The sequence below is a fragment of the Pinus tabuliformis genome, chromosome 5_1 (assembly GCF_031772625.1).
Source record: "Pinus tabuliformis cultivar Carrire ecotype Pingquan chromosome 5_1, CPIR1, whole genome shotgun sequence".
Taxonomy (NCBI): Eukaryota; Viridiplantae; Streptophyta; class Pinopsida; order Pinales; family Pinaceae; genus Pinus; species Pinus tabuliformis.
The window spans coordinates 756,813,115-756,838,332 of NC_142305.1; the positions used below are offsets into that span (position 1 = coordinate 756,813,115).

The 25,218-nt window shown below is 42.8% G+C and overlaps 1 pseudogene; it reads left to right on the forward strand.

Moving 5' to 3' along the window:
* Positions 1-256: 256 nt before the first annotated feature.
* LOC149167148 (uncharacterized) overlaps positions 257-25,218 on the forward strand; it is a 46,320-nt pseudogene continuing 21,358 nt past the window's right edge.

The window sequence follows — 25,218 nt, forward strand, 5'->3', positions numbered from 1 at the left end:
ATTGGGTCCACAGAAAAAGGTCAAGGCCTCCAAATTGGCCATCACATTAATGGAAGGTGACCTCTACAACATCAACGACATGGTTTGTGAGGTCACCAAGGAAGTGCTCCAAGAAGCCATGTCAGAGCAACAAACTGTGTTGGGGGCCCTAAGGGTTTAGCTACAGGAACTATAGGTGTGGCCCCCACAGGAAGGAACCGTAACCACCTATGATGCAGCAGGCACATAAGTAGCGGAGTCGCTGCTACACACAAAGATGGCCAACACCATAGTGCTACCGGAAGGGGCGCTAACAGCAGAAAATGAGATTGACAGAGCCGCAGTTGGTAGGATCAAGCGATTTGGCCTCAATTTGGCTGCCCTTCCGCAACACACATTGTACCAATTGCAACATGGAATAATAGCAGAGCTCCACACCAGGGAGGGCCACACGATCCAGGTGATGAGTGAGCAAAAGATCAACATCGAACAACTCAGCCTACAACGTGATGAACTGGTGTCACAAAACCAACAGATAGTGTAGACAATTGATGAAGTGTGCCAGCGAGTCTCAGAGTTATCCATCACTGCAGACCTACCAACAGAAATGTGGATCCATTGTCTATCAAGTGGAGTTCGAAACGTGTGTGAGGAAACAACGCGAGTGCAACAGGAGCTAAATCTCTAGATTGCCGAGCTGCAGTTGAAGGCGCAGCCTTCCACTCCTCCGAAAGTTAGAGAGCAGCGTTTTAGTGCTATTCAAACAGGATTGGAAGAAATTGGACAGGTAGTGCAGGACTATACCAGTATGTTGGACCAAGCCTTTGGAGTCCTCACATCCTTGCAAAAGGACCCCAACATACAGCGCCTGGAAACAGAGGCGCGCGAGCTTCAGGAGTAGTACGACAATGTAAGGGGAACTGTGCAGACAGTCGTCCTCACTCAACGGCTACAAAAGATGCAACAAACAAGGGTACTGAAAGAGCAGGTGGATGTCGAAAGACAGAAAGAGGCACTTCTCAAAGCATGTGTCCAGCCATGGATTGGTGAGGCCTTCACCATTACAGTAGATATCGAGGGAAAGCTCACACAGATGTAGGGGATCTACATGCTAAGGCAGGGATTCAATCCTCACAAAGAAGCATCGGAAGAGCGCATGCAGCAGGTCCAACAAACTGTAGAACAGTGCGTTGCGACCTCCAAGCAGTATGGGACCAGTTGGAGGGGATCCGCGCCAAGATCGCCGCGCCAACAGAGTGACTTGGGACGAGTCACGATGATTGTGTTGGGGGCCTGTTGGGCATGGAATCCCCCTACAACATGTTTTGGGGCTCAAAGGACAAGTTTTGGTCAAATGTATTGTAAGACTCCACGAATTACGGGCGCGGAGAGCGGAGTATAGGATGAGTCATAGGGTTGTCTTCCCTAAGTATTGTAAAGTAATGTAAGGTCATGTCGGCCTACCCATGGTTTGCGGACCATGGGATTGTATAAGTAGAGCGAGGCTCTAAGTTGTAAAAGAAGCGAAGAAGCTGAGTAGCGAAGATATAGAATAGAGTAAGAGTCTAGTGTATTGGGTCATAGTAGTAGGAAGAGACTCTGCAGCTGAGTGTGTAGAGGCCTAGTAGAGTTAGTAGCTGAGTGTGTGGACCCCTGCAGCTGAGTGTGCAGGGTGGTGTCGAGTTTGTAATCTTGAACGAAGAATAATAAAGAGAAGTTGATTCCAATTTCTGTGCATCTGCTTGTATATTTCCTTCCTTACATTTATACTATTTTGTTTATCACACACACTTATATGATTGTTGGATATACTGTTAATTATCACTAGTCTTACACAAATAAGTTAAGTAATCAGGTAATAATAGGTTAAATAGTAATGAACTTGGGTATAATACGGATTTCACCTCGAGTAAGGCTGCGCGAAGGCAACATCACAGGTTGTGAGGGACTAATAGGTGTGCGTAACGACATGCGCGCAGGGTCAAACTGCGGACTGCCAGAAGCTCATCAGACATCCCCACGGTGCGGAAACCTGGTTCTAGCACCCTCCCATACTACTTCGAGTGAGACCTCAGTTCGTGCTTTGCAGAACTGTTGTCAAAAGGGCCAATAGAATTGGGATTTTCTTGGCTAAATCACCTCTGAACCTAGGTCAGGCCCATACAAGACAACATGATGAAAATTATGCAAGAGTCACTAAGAGATGGAGACAGGCGATATGAGTCAATAGTGACTGACTGCAAGGTCTAGCTCGGCTGGGAGACACAATTTTGCAAATTTTTGGAGGAACAGTCTGGGCTACTGGAAGGCAATGTAGGCATGCTCTGTGCATTTTCTAGAATGAATAGTTAGCAAGGGCTAGACAACCAAATTTGCACAATTTTTCAAAGGAACTGGTCGGGCTGCATGAGGGGTCAGCAGACAGGGATTATGCAATTTTTTTGGGGAAATGCTTGGGAGACTGGGAGCTAGATCTGCACAATTCCCAGAGGGCATTGCTAGTTGGCTACTGGGGTCACTCATAGCCAGATCTGCGCAATTCCTAGAGGGAATTACCAGTTGGCTGCTGGGGTCACTGGTAGCTAGATCTGCGCAATTCTCGGAGGGAACTACTAGTTGGCTGCTGGGGTCACTAGTAGCTAGATTTGTACAATTCCTAGAGGAAACTACCAATTGGCTGCTCAGTCAATGGTAGTAGAAAGTATGCAATTCCTGGAGGGAATAGGAAGTCTGCTGCTGGGAGTTGCTAGCTGGGAAAACTGCATTAAGGCTGGGAGGCTGGCTTGCTGATCATCTCTACGCAATTTTTGAGATGAGATGATAGATGGGCAGAGGGAGGCCTGCTCATGAGCGCTGCATAATTTCTGAGATGAAAATCCAGTCGACTGTCCGGGTGGCTAGCATGAGTGTTGATTAAAATGCTTGCAGGAAGCACAACTTGAAAGAACTAGCTTGGTGCTTCTACGCTGTTTTGGTTGACAGTCGATTAAGTCGAAAGCAAGGTGATGGTCTGGCTGTCAGTGAAGAGTCTGGTCATTAGAACTTCAGCAAAAATGACTAAGTGTGTGAATAGATGAAAGATGCATAGGTGATCATATGGACACACACTTGCACGACTTGATGACAAAATGACCAAACCATCTGAATACACATGTTAAACATGACTGGCTGACGATGTAAGTGATAAGCGTGACACTCGTGATTGATCATTCATGATCGAGACAACATTTGCATGATAGTGAATGTGAATTCATGTGTGATTGCGAGATATGCTTTAATGGCTAACACATCAAACACATAGGAAGCAAAGACTTTGAGCATAACTAGAAAACGGTCGCAAGCATGACCTAGACATCAACATGCCAAGACTTGAGTGCAATAAACAAGCAAGGTGAATGTAAAGACTTACATGAGCTCAGGGAGTGAACCCGAGTGTGTGCAATCATTAAGTGAAACTCTCCAAGGGAGGCTCCGAAATTGGTGCAGGCCAAAATTTTGGAGGGTGGTTGTAACCGCTACAACACTTGGCGACACACTGGTAGAACTCCAGCTTCTCTGTTTTGTTTCATTGCTAGCACAGGGCCTTGGTCTTTCAGGAAGTATTGAATTGTTGTGCAGGTTACTTTAGTTTCCCCACTTACCCCATGGACATAGATGGTTTATCCTTTACAAACTCAGTCAAACACAATCAAAAGTTCAACTTAGATATCAGTGTTTCGAATCCAGGAAGGGTCGTTTAGTTCACGAGTTGAAGATTTTTAGAGTATAATTTTTCATCTTTGGTATTGCTCCACTTTTAGTAAGCTTGGACAGTACCCACACAAAGTCACGTAGGAACACACACATTTCTCCACTGCCAGTGAGCCTAGTCAGTACCCCGGTGGAGTTGCATGCTTCACCTCTCTACGCAGGAAGCCTTTCTCTTCTTTCACCTTTGTATTTTTTAAGAGAACTGTGCATAGCGACTTATTTATTTTTAGGGCAGAAGGGGGATCTTGACTTATTAAGAGCAGAAGAGGTTTTTCCTTCAGAGAAGCATGTAAGACCTCTGACATAGGTTTGCTCATTTAGATTTTTCCCCTTCTTTGTTTCTACTAATTGGATTAGCTTCAACACATAGAGCAGAAGGTTGAGTACAGGCATGGGGCTTCCCAGTGTGGACATAGGTTCACGGTTGGACCAAAGCTTCCCTTACAGATGGTTCATATTTTCCATCAGGACTTCATCGGCCGAAGGTTGTAACCAAGCACAGAGAAAATGGACACAAGACTAGCCAAGTGTTGTAGTGTCACAAGTCTCTTCGAATTTCAGCCACATACTCTATTCAAAAGCCAGAATGTAGTAGTTGGCAACACTTATTTCCGAAAGAAAAAATAGCAATATATCAACAAACAAAATGCACGTGAACAAAAATGGTAATCAGAATAAAACAAAGCAAAAGCAAATATAATAAGCAAAACAAATCAAATGAAACAACAAGAAGCAGGCAAACTATGCACATGGCATGGGCACGACTCGACCTATTGGAAATAATTCTTGAGATCTTGGCCATTGATGGGAAGGTTGTCAATCCTCCCGTCAAGTGATCACAAATGATATGTGTATGGGCCATGCTTCTTGTGAACTATGTACAGGCCAATCCACAGGGACTAGAACTTTGTATGTTTCCCTTTATCTTCATGGGGTTTATCCCATTTCAGAACTAAGTCATTGACGTCGAAGCTAGCTTTCCCTGCAGAATTCTTATTGAACCACCTCATGATATGGTTTTGGTGGAGTATGAATTTTTCTTTTTCTTTCATCCTTTCTTCCTAGAGCTTATGGAGAGCATCCATCCTACGCCAAACTAGCTGGCAAGGCTTGCCTTGGGATTCCTAGGAAAGCTGAAGAGAAGGCAAGTAGATATTTGGTGGGAGGATGGCTTCTTTACCATAGACCAGGAAGTATGGTGAGGTGTTCAGAGAGGGCTTAGGTGTTACACGGTCAACCCATAGTACATTTTTCAGGGCAGTATGCCAGTTACGTTGTTCAGAGAAAACGATCTTCTTGATTATATAGATGAGGTTCTTATTTGTAGACTTTCCTAGACCGTTTCATTGTAGATAGTAATTTGATGAATGCTTTAACACAATACCATTTTGTAATGCAAAGTCATAGAGTTTCAAAGATGAAAAATAAGTTGCATTATCAAAAACAAGTGATACCAAAATGCCGAAGTGTGAGATGATATTTTGCTGGAGGAAGTTGATGACCTCTTGGTCGTTCACTTGTTTGAGCGGAACTACCTCTGTCCACTGTGTAAAGTAGTCAGTTGCTGTTAGGATATAATGGTGTTGCTTTGACAAATGAGGGAAAATTTCACCAATAATGTCCAGGCCCCATTGTTGGAATGGTTTTGTCACTATAACAGGGTTTGGTGGGGCTGCTGATCTTCATGTTCTGCTGGCGCACTGTTAACAGACCAGGAATTTGTAGGCATAGGCATGCATATCCTTGAATAATGTGGGCCAGTAAAAACCAGCTTGCATAACCTTGTGTGTCATGGTATTCCCCACAAAGTGACCCCTGACGGGTTCGTCATGTAGACCTTGAAGCACCTTCTCTGATTCTTGTGCCTCCAAGCACCTGAGCAAAACTCCATCACTATGCTTTTTGTAAAGCACTCCGTGCACCGATTGGTATACTAAGGATTTCAAGCATAATGCCATCTTCTGTCTGATAGAAAAGTGAGAGGGTATGGTGCCATGCTCAAGGTACTAATGTATATCTACGTACTAAGAGGTTCCATTTTTCGTGGGGGTTGCTCGCCTTATTTCGTACATTTCAATTTCCTACTCCCAACCAATGAGCTCTTCTTCGCTCTCTTGGGTGTGTACTGCTTCAGCTACAAGTCTACAGAGCCCATGTCCTTTGATCATGTGTACTGGCTTGATTTCAAGATCATATTCTTGCAAAGCTATCATCCAGTTCACACGTCGTTCTCTTAGCTCTTGTTGTACCAGCAATGTACGCTTTGTTGGGTGGGGAATGTAGACTATGCAATGGATTTTAAGCACGTAGGGCCTGAAGTGTTTCACCGCCTTGTAAACTGCATAAGATTTTTGTTAATGGTGGGGTAGTTAAGTTCCAGTCCTTGCTTGCTTGCACTCATGAAAGAGATGGGATGTTCATCATTAGCTTTGTTTTTCTGAGTGAGTACTATAGCTAGTGAGTTGTAGGAGGTGAAGGTGTATAGCAGGAAATCCTTTTTGCAATCTAGGCTGCATAGTGCCGGCACTTTGGCAATGGCTTGCTTAATCTGGGCGAATGCATGCTTTTCTTTCTTACCCCAGGTGTACACTACGTCTTTCTTGATCATGTCCTGCATGGGCTTGACTATTTGTGCATAATCTGAGATGAATTTCCAGGGGAAGTTTATCTTTCCTAAGAAGGACTGCATGGCTTTCTTGTTGACCGGTTGAGGAATGCGTGTGATAGCTTGGACCCAATCTAGATCCACCTTGATACTACTCTTGGCAACAATGTGTCCAAGGAGGTTCCCCTCCGATACGGTATATATGCTCTTTTTGGGGTTCAAGGAAATCCCATATCTTCAACATCGCTCAATTTTTTTCTTAAGATGGCATATGTGGTCTTCTCATCTTCTGGAGAACACAGTCACATCATTGAGGTATACCACCACACTTTTCCCAATGAGTCCACGAAAGGCGATGTCCATAGCACGCTGAAATGTTGCACCTACATTTACAAGCCCAAATGGCATCCGTCTATAAGCAAATGTACCCCACTTGGTATGGAAAGTAGTTTTGAGTCTGTCAGGTTCTACTACCAGAACCTGATTGTATCCTGAAAAACTGTCAAGGAGAGAGAACATCTGTGCCCCAGATATTGTTTGCAAGATATGGTCCATAGATGGCACGGGGTAGTTATCTTTGTCCGAGGCACGGTTAACATTCCAGAAATCAACACACAAGTGGATTTCCTTGGACTTCTTTCGTACAGGCACAAGGTTGGAGACCCAAGTGGAATGACGAACTTTGTATATGATCCGTGCATCCAACAATTTAGTAAGCTCTTTCTGTATGAGGGGTTCAAGCAATGGATGTACTTTTCTCAGCTTTTGTTGATATGGCTTGACCCCTTCCTTGATTGGGATGATATGTTGGATGATCCCTATGTCCTAAGTTTTCAAATCATCATATGTCCATGTGAACACATCTCGGTACTATTTTAACAAGTCGATGAAGGCTTGCCTTTCTTGCTGTGTACAACATGTACCAAGGTTGAAAAAATTCGGATCCTTTTCTATTCCCAGGTTTATCAGTTCACGCCTCATGGTGGAACTATGGGTCTTGCTATCCCTTGGCCTTAGAACTACTCTTGCAAGTCATATAGATTTTCCAGTGATACCAAACATTTTGTGATAATGTGGCCTTTCATGTCATCAGCTCCTGCTTGCAGAGAGCGCTTGTGCTCGTCATCATCTATTGTTGCATCTTCGAAAATGTTAGTGTTGGCCATAAAATGTAGTATCTGTTGATCATCATTAAACACGCATATGTTAATTTTGTTATCTGGGATAGATGGCTTGTATAAAATTTCAATAGTAAATCTATCCCTAATCAGTGACATTCTTGAGGTTGCACTTGCTAATGCATTGGTAGCTGCATTATGCGTACGTGACACATAAATGATATTAAACACTTGGAAGTTTGAGATTAGTTGCCATAACTCTTCTTGGTAGTTTTTTATATGTGGTGATAAACAGTGAATGGAGTCACGTACTTGCCGTATCACTATCTCTAAATCACCTACCACTTTAAGCATGATCACATTGAGGTTGATGGCTTTCTGCAAGCCTAATACAAGTGCTTCATATTCTGCTAAATTTTTTGTGCACTCAAACTCCAAGCGGATTGACACCAGATGCTTCCTGTTGCAAGAGTCGATCAGAACACACTCGAATGCTGAGCCATTCTGTGTCTTTGATCCATCAAAGTACAAAGTCCACAACTCATTTATACACGAACCACTTGATGTGCTAGTACTGCTGCTACTGTTGTCATTGCTACTACTGCTACTATTGGTACAATGTGTTGTACAAGTTTCATTACCATCAGTTGGGCAAGGAAGGAGTCCCAAATGTGTGTCTGGTGGGGTTGGAGTTGGTCGTGCAGGATAACACCCCAACATTGTTTCAAGGAGGTAGTTGTCGAACATGAGTTATGCGAGAGCCAATGGTCCATTCTCGCCATTGATGGGAGTGGCATTATGCTTCATGTACCTCTCGGATTCTACCCAGATTTGATTACACTTTCCCTTGTATGGAAGCCACATGTGGGACTAGTCTGTAGAAAAATATCCATCCAACTTGCTGGATCAGTCCCTACTGAGTAATAAACCATATGCTTCCGGAATGTCCACGACCAATATGTTGATGCATTGGTGGACTTGACGGTCATGGGATGGTGGGATGATCAGGTCTCGTAGTTCACTAATGGCTGGTACAGATGTTCTATCAAGTTGGATGATTCTCGCGGATGTTTCACTCCATCGTGCATTGAGCCTCTTAGCAATGGAGAGCATCATGACATTGGCTGCCATGCCGAAATCAACCAAGCAATTGTGAACATTATAGTTGAAGACTTCAAAAGATAGTAGGAATGGAGGGCAAACTGAGTTTTCTTCTTCCATCCATAGTGTATTGAGCATAGTTGAATGTGGTCCGGGAGATATGCTTGCTCTCTGGCTAGTAGAGGATGTGTTGTACATCATTGTCTGCCCAAAGCGTGTAGCAAGATATCTCACTGAATCTAGATCTTAGCCAACTCAAACAAACTCATGTTTGCTCAAGTTTTCTTCATGTCATCAACAATGTTCTAATCCATAGGTGGTAGATTCACTGAGGTGTCTAGGGTGGAACGGGTGTTCGTGCTTTTTGGTGGAGTGTTCTGCAACTTGCTGCTCATGGATGTACTCTGACCCACCACAGTCTTTTTAGAATTATTTTTTGTTTGATGCTTTGAGGTAGCCAGTGTATCAGTCTTCCCTATCAGTAGTATGACCTCTTGTTGCATCTCCTCAAGTGTGGGGGTAGCCCCTTCACTTCTAAGACTGTAATGATCAGTTTTCTTTTGGGACTGCTTCTCAGTGTTCATCTTTGCCATTGTTTTCAAGCACTGATACGTGTTCACCACATTCTTAGAGCTTGATGGCTCATCGGGTGCAACCTATGAATCATTATATGTGTCTTCCGGTTGCTCCTACATATCACCTTTTGCCTCAAGTGTATGACTATAAAAAGTATTTGTGACTCGCTTCCATCTTGGGCAAGAGTTCTCAGGATGATGTTCTTTGTGGAAAGAATAGAATTTCAAATCTGCACACTGTTCGAGATGGAACATAGGCTTCTACACAGTTTTTGGAATGAATTGGTCACTGCTTGATGAGCCAGTTGATGAACTACTTGCCTGTCTCTCTCTCTGGGCAGGTGACTGCTTGCGAATGTGTCTGATCTGTGTTGTTTGAGTTCAAACATTTTAGTGGACAAGCTCTTGACAAGACAAGTGAGGGTCTCAATGTCAGTTGCTTCCTTCCATCTACCCTTGCTCGTTGTTGCTTGGGACTTCCTGCTCGCATCCTTAGAGTCCTTCGCCAATTCATCATCCCTAATGACTCCAACTATGTGCAGGTCCTTCTCAACAATCATAGCCTCTTCATAGTTTTCCAAAAGTGTTGGTCTCGTAGCTCGCTTGAGGAACTATGCAATGCTGGTCAACAGTGCAGACGTGTAGTAATTAGTGGTGATGGGGTCATGAGGCTTAGTGTCCACTGGGAACTTGTTCAGTATACACGTAAACCTCTAATTGAAATCTTTCACTTTCTCTTTTCGCTCCATATTGAGGCTTCCCAAATCTTTGAGTAGCATGGTTGGGGTCTTGTTGTCAATGAATTTCTCAAGGAACATGTGTTTAAATGTGACGCAGTTGCGTATAGAGTTCGGTGGAAGGCTGCGATACCAAGTAGCTGCACGACCAACCAAGGTACATGGGAACAATCTACATGTAACATCATCATAATGTACCACAAGGGTCTGCAACTGTAGGTAGAAGCTGTCTAGGTGGTCTTCCACCATTACCATGCTGTGAGGGTCGAACTTAACGTTCATTCTCTCCCCTCGCTTCGGCATCTTATGCAAGACAGCCAGGAGAGCCAATGGTACCTAAGTCATCCATTCAAGATTTGGGTCAGAAATATGTTCATCTTCTTCTTGCTCTTCCTCTCCTTTGGAGTCTGATGTGTTTGACTCTGAGTCTTTTGGTTTGTCTCCACCACCGCATCCTCCGCTTCCTCCTCCTCCACCTCCTACACCAAAGTCTGATCCTGAGATCACAAGAGTGCCTTGTTCACCTTGCCGGAGGATTGGAGGTTTCTTTCTGTCTTCAATAGCTACTCTTGGACCTTCAAGTGTGGAAAGGGTTGCTTCCTCCACTGATGGTACCACAACTTCTTTGGGATTTGCCTCTGCCTTCCTCACTGCGTGTGGAAGATGTTGTTTGTCTGGGATCAGTTCGACTGCTTTCGCGAGTTGGTGAGTGATGGGATGAATGGAGCGAAGGTGTTGATATGAAGTCTCATGCTCAACACTAGGAGGTGAGGAGTAACCAACCACTGAGTTTTGTGTAGGTGAGAGAGAGTGCGAGCTACTGCCTTGACCAGATGTTTGTCGAATGAGTGTGAGGGGAATTTCAGCCATGTACAATTGGCTGCCCTCCTTCTAGCACCATAAATGTTGATGGTGTTGGACCCGCCAACATTTAGGGGATCACCCTGGTATGAAGACCCAACTAAACCTCACATCGTTTCATGTGGGAGTCCCATTTGGTATGATGGCCCTATTGCCATTGTCTTAAGGATTTGCCTCAACTCTTGCTTGTCAGCACAGGAGAGTGGTTCACTTTGTCTTCGAGAAGTGAGGTTCATGTGCTTGGTGAGTGTAAGTGTACTTGTGTCAATGGTTCTTTCACTGTGAGGGGAAAAAGGTGAAGGTGAGTTGCAGGTTGAAAGGGATTAGTCCTAACTTGGCTAGGAACACACACAACACAAAGGACATACACAACTTTCGGTTGAGTAATCCACTCGGATGCGGAGATCACAACATACAAGGTAAGATAACACATAAAACACTCACGGATTAGTCCAAGATGAGTGTAATGGTTGTTACAACAAGGTTGATGTGAAAGGTCTGTCTGATGTTCAGCAGAGCAGTCGACACAGATAGGAAAACATTAACAACATATACAACACAATTCCATTAATATATTATGCATTACAACAAATGAATCAGTTCAGATGTAGAACACATGGTTAAAGCAACATGAATTACAAGTGTTAAAGATCAGTCTTACAAAAAATACAATACATGTGTGAAAACGTGTTGGCATGTTGACAGGCTTCTGGATTAAGCGAAAGTTCCAAGACACATCGTTACACCATACATCACTAACCCTGTCAGTGGGGCATTGGAGCCACTACTTACTCCTCAAAGAAATGATTACAGACTCTCTTGGCTATGTGGGAGGAGATGAGGTGAAAATTCCTTCATGTGCAAATGAAGGGGGTATTTATAACCAAGGGTGAAACTGACCCTTGTGGCTATTCGACTACCCTCATGATTGTTCGACCTCCATGAATTTCTGACTTACATGACTCTATGTTCAACAATTGGGTCTCTTGGACTTCCATGTTACATTACATTGATTAAGAACAAGCCCATAGTGGAGATGTGGACAACATGACTCATGACTTGACTCGACATGACTTGACAAGACAATGTTGGTACATTCGTGTTGCTGTTGGAGTGCATTTGAGCTACAATGCTGCTAAGTGATGGATGTATTCATGGTGTTTCATAACTTCACCTCTGCATGGCAAAGTGAGCAGAGTCTTCGATGGTCCTTGCTTCGCTTGATGAAGCTATAGCATGTTGTTCCTTGCTTTCATGTTGGAAGTCTTGACAGGCTCACTTATTCGGGAGGGTGCATGTTCGTCGCGTTCATCCGCTTCCCATGCTCCAATTCACATGCTTCGTTCGTTCATCCCTTGGTGAACCTATCCATCTGCATGTTCTCCCTTCGTTCATCCCGTTCGTCATCTTGACATGTTTGTGGGTATACCTGTACCTATAGGCACTCATGATGAGATGACATCAAATCCAAAATCTCCTAGTCTACCATGACACATGATCATTCAGATGCGGGTGACTGGGAGAGGTAGTAGGGCTATGATGCAGGATGATGATCCAGGAAACTATTGATGAAAAATGCGCAAGAGTCACTAAGAGATGGAGACAGGCGATTTGAGTCGACAGTGACTGACTGCAAGGTCTAGCTTGGCTGGGAGGAAAATTTGCACAAATTTTGGGAGAAATAGTCTGAGCTACTGGAAGGAAAGGTAGGCATGCTCTGCACATTTTCCTGAATGAACAGTCAGCAGGGGCTAGAAACCCAAATTTGCACAATTTTCCAGAGGAACGAGCCGAGCTGCATGAGGGTCCAGCAGCCAGGGATTGCGTAATTTTTTTGGGGAACTTCCTGGGAGACTAGTAGCCAGATCTGTGCAATTCCGGAGGGAACTGCCAGTTGGCTACTGGGGTCACTGGCATCCAGATCTATGCAATTCCCAAAGGGAACTACCAGTTGGCTACTGGGGTCACTAGTAGCCAGATCTACACAATTCCTAGAGGGAACTGCTAGTTGGTTGCTGGGGTCATTGGCAGCCATATATGTACAATTCTTAGAGGGAATTGTCAGTTGGATATTTAGTCACTAGCAATAGAAAATGCACAATTCCTGGAGGGAATACGAAGTCTGCTGTTGGGAGCTGCTGGCTAGGAAAACTGCATTAAGGCCGGGAGGCCGACCTGCTGATCTTCTCTGTGCAAATTTTTGAGATGAGTTGATTGATGGTTAGCGGGAGGCCTGCTCATGAGCTCTGCGCAATTTCTAGGATGAACAGCCGGTCGACTATCCAGGTAGCCAACATGAGTGCTGATTAAAATTCTTGCGGGCAGCATAACTTGAAAGAACTAGCTTGGTGCTTTTACGTTGTTCTGTTGATAGTCGATAGTCGAAAGTAGGGTGATGGTTCAGCTGTCAGTGAAGAGTCTGGTCGTCAGAACTTCAGCAAAAATGACTAAGTGTGTGAACATTCAAAATATGCATAGGTGATTATACAGACACACACTCGCATGACTTGACGACGAAACGACCAAACCATCTAGATACACATGTTAAACATGATTGACCGATGGTGCAAGTGACAAGCGCAACACTCATGATTGCTCGTTCATGATTGAGATGATGCTTGTGCGACAGATGCTTTCATGGTGAACACGTCAAACAAATACGAAGAAAAGACTTTGAGGATAACCAAAAAATGGTTGCAAGCATGACTTAGACATCAACATGCAGAGACTTGAGTGAAATAAACAAGAAAGGCGAATGTAAAGACTAACACGAGCTCACAGAGTGAACCTAAGTGTGTGCAGTAATCAAGTGAAACTCTCCAAGGGAGGCTCCGAAATTGGTGCAGGACAAAATTTTGGAGGGTGGTTGTAGCCACTATAATAGAAAGAGAAAAACTTTTTCCTTGCCATGCCATCTAGCACTTGGTCAATGAAAGGTAGAGGGAAATGGTCCTTCTTTGTGGTTTTGTTTAACTCTCTGTAATCGACACAAATCCTCCACTTCCCATTTTTCTTTGGAACCAACACCAAAGGAGAGACCCACTCAATGTCTAAGATAGGGTAAACGAATTTTGCATCTAGCATCTTTTGTAGTTCTTCTTTGACTATATCCTTGAGAGTTGGATTCATTCTCCTTTGGGGTTTTCGGACTGGTTTGCAACCTTCTTTGATATAAATGTGGTGAGTACACACCAAGGGGTGCACTCCTTTCATTTCATGTAACTCCAAGCAAAGGCATCCAGATGTTCCTTTAGCATGTTGTACAACTTTTCTTCTTGGTGTACAGAAAGATATGGGTTGATCTTCAAAGTTCTCTCAGGGCCGAATTCTATGGTTTTGACATGGGTAGGGTTTGAATCAGCTAAGCATAGATCAATTTGATGGTTGTTCTGGGTTTCTTTTACTATTTCCTGTAAGGACAATGTACTGGGAGTTGGACTTTGGAGTATGTGCTCAATCAAATCATCTTCATCCGGTTGTCCTTCTCCCATGGTTGTTTCTACAGTATAGAGTTGGGATGAATAAACTTAATCTTCTTCCTCGTCCTCCAGCCATAAAGGTAAGTCATTTTCTAAATATGGTTGGGCAGGATGGTACATGAATAATTGCTTGGACATATGCCCATTTTTTATAGTCATATTTCGAGCCCTACAGCTAATGTAGGCATTGATAGTGTCTAACCAAGGCCTCCCGAGGATGAGAGGGTAACCAGTAAGCTTGGCCTTAGGCTGGAGAACTAGGTGTTTCCAGGAAAACTATTGTCTATTTAATCTGCTAGTCCCACTAGGATTGGAAACTATCCTAGAAACAAACAATCAAAGCAATTTGCGATTTCCTTTATGTATGATAGATAAGAGAGGAGCAATGGGACCAACCTAGATCTTCCACTTGACTCCTTGCTTGACTTCTCTCTCCCTTGATAGAGCTTGCACCTCTTCTCCTACTTATCCCTGTCAATGAATACCTGTAGAGACAAAGTAACAAAACATCATCAAAGCATCTCGATCTATTATATCATAAACAATGCAAAATCAAAAATACATTGATCATACAATGGCATTCACAAATAACAACATTCACAAATACATGATTGTATGGAGGAAAACTAAAAGAAATTTATTAATAGTAGAAAGGAGAATTACAACCCAGCTTCTGATCTAGCATCATCCTCCCAGCATCAAAGCCCTCTTCACCTCATGAAAAGCAATATCACCCAACAATACAATGCTCTGTCTCAAAGACAAACTATCAGCACTTCCTTAAAAATTACAAAATTCCAGCCCCTAGATCTCTGAGATGAGGGATCCATTTATAGATATCTGCAAAGGCGTGAGTCATCTCGAGGTTTTTTATTAGTGTCATTCCACTTTTTGTTTTTGGTTCCACTTGGAGGTTTCTTGGATCTCTTACTCATCCCTTGGCGAATTTAGAGAGGCAAGTGTCATAGGAGAAGTTTCTAGAAGATTCCATAAGCATCCACTTAGCAAACTGTCTCGGACATTTGTCCATCCTTGCTCATCACACCCCACAGAAGGCCTCTTCAGTATGCATCACACCTGGCTAGTGTAGAAGTCAGTATGCATCGCACCTTAATAGTGGAGCAGTCATTATGGTCTAGTTTTGGCCAGTTCTGAGTGGTTTTTCAGGTGGAACTTTTGGGGAATGATGTAATCAGTTGACCATGATCCTTTAGGGTATGAAACAACACTTTTAGGGGTTAAAGAGCCCTTGGTTCATCGACATATCAGATTGGGGTTGTAGCGCCAAAATATGTCTATAACAGTTGTCCCCTAAAGCATGAAGTCGTAAATCTTTTGATGTCGGGTGAAATGCTTTATCATGAGGATCTGAGGTATTCGAACTGGAAGGTGACTTGTATAAGATACAATACAATACATCATCATCATATTATTTTTATGATCTAGCTGAGGCGAGCATTCCCATGCTCAGCTTTATAAATTCATTTTCATGTACATAGGACAGACAATTGTCTGTTGTTGTAGACTGGTGATTCTTCACATGAAGAGTCATCTTCCCTGGCTTAGATGACTATCTATGCAGCTTCTGTGTACACTTGATGTCTTTATATTCCTAAATATATCGCAACCCGAATGGATGAAACTAGATTCGGGGTCTTCAAAACTCGTTCAATCTTCGCCCGATGTACAAGTCGATCCATGTGAAAAGATGTCCTGAAGTCGAACATGGAAAGACATCGCTTGATTACCAGCCAATAATGTAAGCTGTTAATAGGTGCGAGAGGAATCACTGATAATGATAATGACCCTCAAGGTACTACAATACAATTCATGTGGTGTGAATATATGATCTGATGTCGAACACCACGCAAAATCTTTTGATCAAAGGTCATTGATGTAAACCTGTCACTAGAAGTGAGAAACTTGCCGTTGAGGCATGCAAGCTTCAAAGTACTGAAAGGGTTGTTTCTAAGTCAACTTCTTGGATAATGAGCTGATGTTGGCAAAAAGTGACCCGTCGTAAGATGGCCTTAATGTATCCCACATCTACAACATGAAATGGAGCAAATGATTTTCTGGAGGTGAAGACAATCTGATGATACAAGGTTCATGAATGGCAGTCATGAAAAAATAGAGGGTGAAGGTATTGCGGTGGATGAGGCATTGACTGGATGGTGAATTCTATTGAACATATTGATGACACTGAGATGGATTGATAGCGTTAACCCCAAAAGATGGATGGTATGAAGGACCAATGGTGATATGACCGGTGAACAGAATAACCCAACCCGACTCAATCATGGTGATGGAGTGAAAGTGTCATGTTCAAGAGTGACCTACTACCATAAAATTCTTCAAGTTTTCTTCCCTTTTTCCCCAGTCATTGCTGACTAGTACCTCTTTATTTTTGCCAAGCTTGAGGAGGATAACATATGTTTGTTCTATAATTTTCCCTTCGGGCAAACCTGTCGCTATGTTTTAGCAAGCCTAGCGACACTGAAACTCATTCTTGTCTGGGTGGAAAAGTTTGTCGCTATTGTTTTAACAAGTTTAATGACAAAGACAACTCGGTCCTCTTCATGTTTAGAGAGTTTGAAAATGGATGAAAAGAGAACTCCAGTTGTTCTTTTTCGTAGCATAATCCCTTAAGTTCGAAAAAGATTAAAATAATACAAAAGGGATGACTTTTTGATCACTTTAGTGAGCTAAAAAAGACAAGCACTCGAACTTTTTATGAGATAATCCCTCAGGTCTAAAAATTTTAAAATACACAGGAGGGATGGCACTTCCAATCACTTTAGCAAGCCGGAGAGGCCAATTGCTCGACAATCTTTTCATATTTAGCGAGTCTAAAAAGGGTTTAAAGTGGACTTGTTTTTTGAGGAACCAGTGGTATCCAGGGTAGCAACTGGTTCCAGGTAATCTTAGAACTTCTCAAAACATGGTGATGTGAAGAGGGTGGCTAACAAGACCACTCATCGCAGCTATTCCTCAAAATGGTAAACAATCAAGTGGAAGCGTATGATCGGCCAAACGGATGGAGGTGATGGAGGAAACACAACCAAGGTTCAAAAGGCTGATATAATTGCAATCACAAGGGTTATTTACCAAAGGTGGATTCATTTTTTAACGAGCTTAAACTCTGGGGGAACATATGCTCATTGGTAGGTTTATTTTTTAACGAGCTTGAACCATACGATAACATTGCTCATTGAAGTGGTTAATGATTTTTACTGTTTAGCACATGATATTCTTTTGACGATCATTTAACTTGTTCAATTACTCCATCAAATTGATTAGAAACACATATATATGTACGATAAAATGAACTAAAACTACCATTTTACTTGAAATACGTGAATAGTAACATAAAAAGTGGTTTTACCTTTCATTTTCATCATTTCATTTCAAATTTGGGATTTTGGAGCTCTGGAGTGGTTTTCCCCCTCAAATTTCACCAGCTGATTTCGGGAGGTTATTGAGCTACCAACAGGGCATCTAGAATGCTTGTAAGTCAGATTTTCAAATCATAAACTAAACTGGAGATTGACTGAAGCAGCATTCATATACTTTGCAATTGCAGAGAAAGAGCAGTTTGAAGGCTATCTGGCTAACTTCAGGCTTCGTCTATAGTTTATAAAACAAACAATAAACAATAAACAAACAAACTATTCATTCCCCAGTGGAGCCGCCATTTTGTTTCTGGGAAAACTAGTGTCTTTTCGATCTGCTAGTCCCACTAGGATTGACAGCTATCCTAGAAACAAACAATCAAAGCAATTTGCGATTTCCTTTATGTATGATAGATAAGAGAGGAGCAAAGGGACCAACCTAGATCTTCCACTTGACTCCTTGCTTGACTTCTCTCTCCCTTGATAGAGCTTTCACCTCTTCTCCTACTTATCCCACTCAATGAATACCTGTAGAGACAAAGTAACAAAATAGCATCAAAGTATCTCAATCTATTATATTATAAACAATGCAGAATCAGAAATACATTGATCATACAATGGCATTCACAAATAACAACATTCACAAATACATGATTGTATGGAGGAAAACTCAAAGAAATTTATTAATAGTAGAAGGGAGAATTACAACCCAGCTGTCTGATCCAGCATCATCCTCCCAGCATCAAAGCCCTCTTCACCTCATGAAAAGCAAGATCACCCAACAATACAATGCTCTTTCTCAAAGACAAACTATCAGCATTTCCTTACAAATTACAAAATTCCGGCCCCTAGATCTCTGAGATGAGGGATCCATTTATAGATATCTGCAAGGGTGTGAGTCATCTCTGGGTTTTTGATTAGTGTCATTCCACTTGTTGTTCTTGGTTCCACTTGGAGATTTCTTGGATCTCTTACTCATCCCTGAGTGAATTCATAGAGGCAAGTGTCATAGGAGAAGTTTCTGGAAGATTCCATAAGCATACACTTAGCAAACTGTCTCGAAAATTTGTCCATCCTCGCTCATCGCACCCCACAGAAGGCCTCTTCAGTATGCATTGCACCTGGCTAGTGTAGAAGTTAGTATGCATCACACCTGACAGTGGAGTAGTCAGTATGGTCCAGTTTTGGCCAGTTCTGAGTGGTTTTTCAGGTAGAACTTTTGGGGAATGATGTAATCAGTTGACCATGATCCTTTAGGGTATGAAACAACACTTTTAGGGGTTAAATAGCCCTTGGTTTATCGACATATTAGATTGGGGTTGCAGTGCCCAAATATGTCTATAACACTAGGAAATCTGTAGGGTACTCCCAAGAGTCAATGGAGACCATCACATCCTCCATAATCCCCTCAGGGGTCACTATGGAACAGTCTGTGTTGGGCATGGAATTTCCCCATAGCATGGTTTGGGGCTCAAAGCCCAAGTTTTGAGTAATATTGTTGTAAAGACTTCGCGAATTGCGGATGCGGAGAGCGAATTGTATGTTAGAGTCATAGGGCTGTCCACCCTAAGTTTTGAATGTAGTGTCGGCCTACCCATGGTCCACGGACCATGGGATTGTTTAAATAGAGCGAGGCTCTAAGTTCTAAAAAAGAGAAACGAAGGAATGGAATCTGATGAATAGAATAAGATAGCGAGCATAGAGTAAGAGTCTAAGTATCTTGGGTCGTAGTAGTAGGAAGAGGCTCTGCAGCTGAGTTGGCAGAGGCCTAGTAGAGTATGCAGTTGAGTGCACAGACCCCTACAGCTGAGTGTGCAGGGCAGAGTCGAGTTTGTAACCAAGGAAGAAGAATAATAAAGAGAAGTTTTATCTGAATTCCGTGTATCTATTCTTGTGTTATTACCTGTTTGATATCATTTGCAATTATACTGTTTATTTACTGTGCACAGTTGTATGAATAATGAATATTGTTAAGTGTAACTGAAAGCATATAGATAAGCTAAGTTAATCAACTAATATTGGGTTACTAGTAAGGAATTGGGTAATAACATTGTTCGGCCCCCGAGTAGGGCTGCGCGAAGGCAGCATCCCAGGCTGTGAGGTACAGGTAAGCGCGCGTAGCGACGTGCGCGCAGGGTCGAACCGCGAACCACTTGGAACCCATTAGACATCCCCAGGGTGTGGAAACCTAGTTCTATCACCCTCCCATACTACTTCGGGTGAGACCTCAGTTCGCACTCCGTAGACTGTTGTTGAAAGGGCCTGTAGTACTAGGATTTGTTTGGCTAAATCATCTCCAAACTTGGGTTAGGCCCTAATAAGCCCACAAATGGTTATGTTGCTGGGACCAGGATCTACATAAGGGATGTCTGATGTTGTGTCACTGGAATCCAATGAAGAAATAAATTGAAGGGTGGTTAGATAGAAAGATTCATGAGTTCGTGGCGCAGGAAAATAGGAATCCGTGAGTATCAAAGGAACAGTGGATGGAGTGATACTTATATATGGAAATCCACAAAATTTTCTTTGCATCATTTCCCTCTGAGTTGTATGAGTGGATCGTGAAGCTAGCAGATAGTCAGTGAAGGTGTAGGTTCGACAAACCAATTGTGTGGACTCCAAAATTAGTGTGTAGACTAGAAGCATCATAAGATAATATCGTGTGCGCTATGGACCATTGGCTCGATCGAATTATAGGAGGATTTATCACTGATTTTGCGGTAGACACGACAGTTAGCTACAATGAGGCGGAATGATGCTTCCTCAAAGGACCGTGAGGTAAGTACATTAAATCTTTGAACACTTGGATTAAGATTTTATTGTGTGAAAAGCGGGTTATCAAATAAATTGATGGGGCTATGTGAAGTGGAATGATTTATAGAAACGAAGGTAGCACACAGATAGAAAATAGACCCTTGATTTCACCTCGGCGGGAAAGTGAGGAAGAGCTCGCGAAAGTTTCTCCGAGGAGCGTGGTCAGTTTGATAAGGCAATAAATTCCATGCCTACCATGCCCACCTACACCACCACCAGTCTCACCTTATTCACCTCCATCTCTGCCCACACCACCTCTGCCACCACCACAGTTCAATATGGCGAGTGCGATAAAATTGTCGGTATTCAGAGGAGTAGGGAATGAAGATCCGGTCCAATTTTGGTTTGCAGTAAGGGCCACATGGGAAGCACAAGGAGTAATGGATGATAATATAAAGAAGGCAACTTTGGTGAGCGCATTGCAGGATTGCGCACTGACATGGTACATCAAGCATTCTAATGACCATCTAAACGTGGGGATCGCAAATATCCAAGCCGCACTAAATAGGGAATTTAGCAGGCCAAAATCGGAGACACAATCGATTATCAAGTTTAAGGAGATTGTGATGCTTCCAAGTGAGACCCCATGGGATCTGGATTAGAGACTAAATTGAGTATGATTTGTGAAGCGAACATGACCTTGACAGATGGACAACACCGTGCATGGTTTGTAGCATCACTAACACTGCATCTAAGGATGGCGCTATTGCAACAGAAGTTATCCACCCAGGTTGAAGCTTTGGAGATTGTAATGAGACTACATGAGACCCTAATACAAGATCCTGGCCTAGGAGTCCAACAAATCCACGTGCAACTGCAAAATTTGTGTTTGGAAATGCAGAGTTTGAAACAAGACAGGACAACTCGCCTAGAAGCGCGCGAGGATGTATGGTGCATAAAATGCAAAGGCCAGGGGCATGACAAGGACCATTTTCCATTCTTCATGAATTACTTGGTGGGAGGAGGGTCGATGCCATTAAGACTAGAGGCACAAGTAGGACCAAGTGCGCCGCCTGCATTATGGTGTGTGATTTGTCAGATAGGAGGAAAACACACTACAGATAATTGTCTGTTGGAAATAATACTGAGAGGGGGGGTGAATCAGTATTATCTAGCAATTAATAAATCTTCCTTATTTGATCTTTGAATTATTTTTGCATGTCAGTACCATAAAATAATGAGCATGAACAAAGAAAAACAGATAGTCACACCAAATAACACAAGATGTAAGGTGGAAACCCAATGTGGGTGAAAACCACCTGCTGCAATATGTCTCTATCTTCTTTCAAATTAGATACTCCTTTTACAATGATTTTGTACTGGTGCAGTCCTTTACCAGTACGCAGGCTGCAACCTGCAGAGAGCTACAACTCTCTCTCGTTTTCCAGTCTCTCCTGGAAGGGAGCTACAACCCCCTACTTCTTTTCATAAAGCATCAAATGGTCACCAAGTACATATCAGTTACAGTCCACTACAGTTATCAGATCAGCAATAACAGAACTAACCTAGAACACCTTATCAACAGAGAAATTCAATCAACAGAACATCTTAATACAGAGACGCAACTTTCCCTTCTGTGACCTGCGTATAGACGCAGTCCACCTTCTGCTTTCCTGCGACCACTCGCAGAGATCCTTCTGCTGCGCTGCGTGCCTACGCACTGTTCCTTCAACTGCTCTGCGTCCTGTTGCTTCAGGGATGCACCCAAAAACACTATCGCGCCGCATCCTGTTGCTGCAGTGACGCACCCGAAGACACTATCGCGCCGCGTCCTGTTGCTTCAGGGACGCACCTGAACCTTGGTCGCCCTGCGTCCCCACGCAGATCTCCAGATACTGAACTGCGTCCCGGACGCACCTGAACTTCGTCTACCCTGCGTCCCCACGCAGGTATCCTCCTACTGCACTGCGTCCCGGCGCACTTTCCTTTCACTGTACCTGCGTCCTTTCGGGTATGAATGATTTCAAGACTTTAAGTGTAACCCAAACAGTCAGATCTACAGATCTGATCTTGCGCCAAAGAGATCTCAGTCCTTCAGTAGATTCGCCTTTTAGATCTAGACCAGATCTCACCTCATAAGATATTCAACCAAAGACATACCAAATCCAAATGATCTCCTTTGCTTTATATAGGCAAGCTCCTCCTCAAAACATGGAACAATACCACGAGCCGACACCATAATAACACAATACCGTCGGCTAGATACCAAGAGTAAAACACAAGAAACCCCCACGTGAGCTTTTCTCTGCCTTGAAATGTGTGCACTGGGTGGACGCACCTCCTGAATGGCTGGCCTGCGTCTCTGGACGCGGTCCCTGCAAGGTGTACCTGCGGGTACGCACCTTCTGAACTGATTTCCTGCGTCCTTCTTATTTTTCAATAAAAAGAGAGAACCTTGTCATGGGAGTTGCCATCAAGTACAACATCTGTAACATATATAGCCATTCCTGAAACATAATGCCAACAATCTCCCCCTTTGGACTTGATGGCAACCTCACAAACTTTGCTTCATTCTCCCCCTTTGACATCAAGGGCAAAGGGTATGCTCCCCCTAAGCTCATGCTCCCCCTGAAAAAGGAACCAGATCTGCAACACAGAACCATAATCCACCATGAAAGAGATAGAGACATATTGCAGCTATTTCCAAGATCTCCTTCTGACCATTCTCCATAATGCCAACAATGCATTATATGCTCCCCCTGAACTTGTACCATCAATCAGAAAAGGTTCAACAATAAGATGATACATCAACAACCCCCAGCTTTTGCCTGAGGTATTCAAAAGTGTCCCTGGGCAATGGTTTGGTGAGAATATCAGCAACTTCTTCCTTAGAAGGAACATACTCCAACTTGACCTTCTGTTCAAGCACTTGTTCCCGGAGAAAATGATACTTGATTGGTATGTGCTTGGTTTTTGAATGCATAACCGGATTCTTTGAGATGCTGATTGCACTTGTGTTATCACATAAGATGGGGATAGGTGGTGTACAAGTGATTTGAAAATCCTGCAAAGTTTGCATCATCCAAAGGAGTTGGGTGCAACAAGATGCAGCAGCAACATATTCCGCTTCAGCTGTAGACAAGGCAATCGAACTCTGTTTCTTGCTGAACCAAGATACTAGTCTGGAACCCATAAAGAATGCACCACCACTTGTGCTTTTCCTGTCATCCACGCTTCCGGCCCAATCTGCATCTGTATAAGCATGAAGTGTAAGATCTGTATCTCTAGGATACCATAAGCCATAATTTTGAGTCCCTTGAAGATATTTGAAAATTCTCTTCACTGCCTGAAGATGAGTCTCCTTCGGATTTGCCTGAAATCTTCCAACTATTCCAACTGCATGCATGATGTCCGGTCGGATACCTGTCAAATATAGTAAACTTCCAATCATAGATCTGTAGGTTGGTTGATGTACTGTTGCAGATTCATCATTTGCACTGAGACTACATCCTGTGACCATGGGTGTACATACTGGTTTTGCATCTTCCATGCCATATTTCTTCAAAATCTGTTTGAGATACTTGGTTTGAGATAAAAAGATTCCTCCTTCTTTTTGTTGGATTTGCAAACCAAGGAAATATGTCAGTTCTCCTAGCAAGGACATTTCAAATTCTTTCTGCATGGCCGAGGCAAAGCTTTGACTCATAGCTTCTTCATTGCTGCCAAAAATAATGTCATCTACATACACAACAAGTATTAGCAATTTGTCATTTTCAACTTTTATATAAAGATTGCTATCTGCTGATCCTTTTGAAAAACCTTGTTGATGAAGATATTTGTCCAAACGGTAGTACCAAGCCCTTGGAGCTTGTTTGAGACCATAGAGAGCCTTTTTCAATCTGCATACAAGATTTGGATCATTTCCAAGAATGAACCCATCTGGCTGTTCAATGTACACTTCTTCTTCCAAGTCTCCATTCAGAAAGGCTGATTTCACGTCCATTTGAAATACTTTGAAGTTTTGAAAACTTGAGAGAGCGAGAAACATTCGGATGGCCTCAAGTCTTGAAACAGGAGCAAAGGTTTCTTCAAAGTCTATTCCTTCTTGCTGCGCATACCCTTTACAAACAAGTCTGGCTTTGTTTCTAATTACTTCTCCATTTTCATTTAATTTATTTTTGAAGACCCATTTTGTTCCGATAACATTCTTATCCTTTGGTCTAGGAACCAGCTCCCAAGTGTTGTTCTTTTCGATTTGCTCAAGTTCTTCATCCATTGCTTTCACCCAACATTCATCTTTGCATGCTTCTTTCACATTTTGTGGTTCAGTAGAGGAGAGTAATGCCAAATAGCTTGAGGCTTCTGCAACTGTTATTCTTGTTTGTACACCTGCTTCTTTCTGCCCCATAATCTGAGATTCTGGATGATTCTTCTGAACATATCTGGATGGAGTCTTTTCTTCTATTCTTGTTTGCTCCTCTGGCTCTTCTTGAGGTTCTTCTTGAGGTTCTTCTTCTTCATCATTCTGTCTTTGAGGGTAGCCTTCATCTTCTTCGATGTATTCATGATGGACTTGCCTAGGAATGTATCCCTTCTCATCAACTACTACATCAATGCTGTCAACAATTCTGCCAAGTCTTTTATTGTAGCACTTGTATGCTTTGCTATATGGAGAGTAACCAAGAAGAATGCCTTCATCTGCCCTAGGTTCAAGTTTGCCAAGATGCTCATCAGTATTCTTGATATAGCATTTGCTCCCAAAGATTTTGAAGTGCTTTACCGAATGAGTCCTGCAATTCCAAAGCTCATGAGGAGTTTGAGTGCTGTTCACCCGGACATTTGTCTTGTTGAGAATAACAACCGCAGC